The sequence below is a fragment of the Notothenia coriiceps genome, unplaced genomic scaffold (assembly GCF_000735185.1).
Source record: "Notothenia coriiceps isolate Sejong01 unplaced genomic scaffold, NC01 NC01_scaffold00026422, whole genome shotgun sequence".
Classification (NCBI taxonomy): domain Eukaryota; kingdom Metazoa; phylum Chordata; class Actinopteri; order Perciformes; family Nototheniidae; genus Notothenia; species Notothenia coriiceps.
In genome coordinates this window covers 983,912-987,362 of record NW_011359123.1, presented here as the reverse complement: position 1 = coordinate 987,362, position 3,451 = coordinate 983,912, and positions in this window count along the sequence as shown.

Here is a 3,451-nt window from a genome sequence, read left to right as displayed (position 1 = left end):
ACCGACATTGGAAAACGTTGTTTAGAAGGCGAATATGAACAGACTGGGTAGTCATAGTGTGAACTCTCATATCTTGGGTGGATGGGGGGTGACGGAAAACGGATCTCCGTTGACCCACTAGAACTTACACAGTAAGCAGAAGATCACCTGACGTAGAGCAGTAAGTAAACGTAACTAGGTGACCGGCACTGAACCAACTGGATACCGGAGGAACATAAAACACCATACAGTGTTTGACGAGATATTGTTCTCAGATGTACAATGGTCAACAGATGACATAGGAGTCAGAGTAATTAGGACATTCACGTAACCGAAAGAGGATCGAGATCCACCAAGAAAGATCGGAGTGAGAGTCACGGACCGACAAGTGTAAGTCGGTGTCTTTGTAGTGGAACTTGTGAAACTGGACTACGTAAAGGGTAAGAAAGTAGTTGTAAAAGGAGTAACAGTTCCTGGGACCCCACATGGAGAGACAGGACTGTAAGTTACACACTGGGTCCACAGACACAAAGAAAGAGAACCGACAGAACAAACACTTAAAGTGGGTTGGACCACAAAAACTGGGAATAGACACAGACCTGTCCATGTGTTCTATTCGACCTGACAAGAATAGTATAGGTTATTTTTACGGGACGAGTGTAGACCTTAGATTGAAGAGAACGACACACATCCGTTTTGTGTTGTCTAGGTTTAAAGACTTCAAACCTCGGTACAGACCGAAGAACGGACACTCGGGAGTATTTCACAAAAGAAACACGCTAATGACATTGTTGACAAAGAGATGTATCCGACGCAGGACATGTCGTATTAAGGTGTCAACACAGACCGTTGAAATGACCCTAGATTGTCTACCATGTGGACGGGTAAAAGTATCTCGAGCGGTTGGAGAGAGACGATACACCGGCAAAAACCACTCCACTTCATCCCACCGTCTACAGGAGTACAGATTAGGATAAAAACTAATTCTCACTAAACTTAGAGATAATCATTTAAGCGGTGGCAACAGACTTACATTTGTAAAAATGAAAAAGGTATTTCCACGACTAAGAGGTTCTTCGGAGAGACACCGTACATAACGGTAGTGAAACTAAACTCTTTTATTTGTCAATACCGTCCGGCTTATCAGCAGGCATTTTCTGAACACGTATAAAACGCGGAAGATTCGAACCCCAAGAGTACCCTGCGCCGATTTAGTCACACTGGTCGACATTTCAGACATCGGAAAGACAGACAGGGATAAGGAACAGACCCACTTAAAAAGGAAAACATGTTAAAGTGTGTTCGACACGTCCGGACTGACGTGGACGGTGCGGAATAGAGGTACGGAAAATGGTGTGGGGTCATTTGAAAACAATGTAGGAGTATTTAACGTTACAGGGTTTTACAGTACGGGTTCACGTACAGCACCCGTTTGTAATGTAAATAGTTGTAAAAAGACTTGGTCAAACCGTTCCATTTTGTCTAATGGTGAAAGTACCTTCAAGTTTTGGACACAATGGTGAGAACCACTAGTACACCGACAGGGGGAAGAACTTTCACTGAACAGCAGAGGTAAAAAACGAGAACGTGACTCTTCTATAGCACACCTATACAAGGCCGATATGTCACGGAGTACGTCGACACGAGAGACGGCTGCAGGTAGCAACAGGTCGTCTATCTAGTCGCGACAGGGAGACGCAACGCGGTAGGGGGCGGACGTAAACCAAGGTAGGCGGTCGAGCTACTTAACGCTTGACCACACAGCCCCGGACCTTACACAACAGTTTCGGAGAACTTCGAACGCTATAGCAAGTGATACACCTACAGCGAGCCGCCAGGTGGGTAACTACGGGAAGAAGAATGCACGCTACCGGGAGCGACGAACGGGACGACCCGGTACTTCGTGTTCCTGGAGCAGCGGCCAACCAGAGGAGAAGAAGGAGACGTTGGAAGAACCGGAGGCAGAAGGAAAAGGGAAAAAGGGAACGTGTCCCTTGAGACAACACACACAACGAGAGACCGGTCACCTTGACGTGGTGTTGAAAGACCCACGTGAACAAGATTCACAGGAAAAGAGGTGTGAACATTTGTCAGGTACTTCCAGGTCCAACCCCAAGAGGTAAGGAAGGCACAACAGAAACCACGACAAGATGAACCGAACACAATCAGAAGTAGTGTGACAGGTATCTAGGTCAGCAGGAGGTAGAAGAGTCCTAAGGAAGTTATCAGGAGTCAGAAGAGAACTTCAAGAAAATTTACATTGTAGTAGGAACACCAGAACACAATGGTACCTGTCGGTCACCGGACTTACTTAGACCGTCAGGTAAGGTTTTACACCGATGTTCGTCGGATAGTGAGTACAGCGAGAGGAGTAGTGCATCTCAGTTGAATATAGCAGTCGGATATAGTACATTAAGTCAATTGTCATAAGTATACAGACGGTAAAAACATACCACCAGTTACTACATATGTCCACAATCTTAGGAACCGAACGAAAAAAAAGGACTTTATCACACGAGCGGAGTTAGTTAAAGTCCAAGGGAGAGAGAAACAAAAAAACAGCCAAAGATAAGAGTACAGAATAGTATCTCTGATCAAAAAATAGATAGATCACCAGTAAAGGTAGAATGACAAAACAGTATATAGACAGAAGTAAAAAAAGAGACCTAGACGTCGATTACGCCAAGAAGAATAAGGAACACAACAAACACGATAGAGCGAAATTATTATCACAGAAATGAAAGTTTACACGTATTGCCAATTAACATAACAAAGAAGAGATAGAGATTAAAAAGAGGTAAAACTATAATTTTATAAGAAACCTACAAGAGACCGAGGCCGGTAAAAATGCAACGTAGGTGCAATTGTGCAGAAGAGAAATAATGTCAGTGAATAGGAGGTTTTAAACCCAACGCCGACATCTTTTGTGGCACAGAGTCAAATCGCCCTCAGAGAGTCGCGGCCAAGAAGTAGGTCCAGGGTTATCATCGAAAGAACCGATTGTCGAGCAAGAAGACAATGGAACTAACGAGATCCTGACGTAAGGACCCGGGTATTGGACAATAACGCATCACGCAACGCCACCTCTAAATTATCTTGAGTCACATCTGTCGATGATAACAAAGATATACCGTAAATAATAGACAAAAACACAATCCTCTCTAACGCCAAACACGACAAAGCGAGTCAGAGAGTTAAGGTTATGTTAATAGAATTTGCCATATAACCATACTCCAGTAGTACAACACAAAAGAATACCATATCAGATCCTGCAAGGTAGCAGAGACACTGCGTGAAACGTCTGTTGCTAACAGGGAGACGTCCAATGTGTTACTCGTTCACCGTGTGTATTACCATATTGGTAAATTGTGAAGTAGGAAGAAGTCCTGGTATTCGTGGACAGATGATTTTCTGGTGTTGCACGAACTCCACGCCCCTAAATGTCGGGTCCCTCCTAGTTGAATTACCCTCT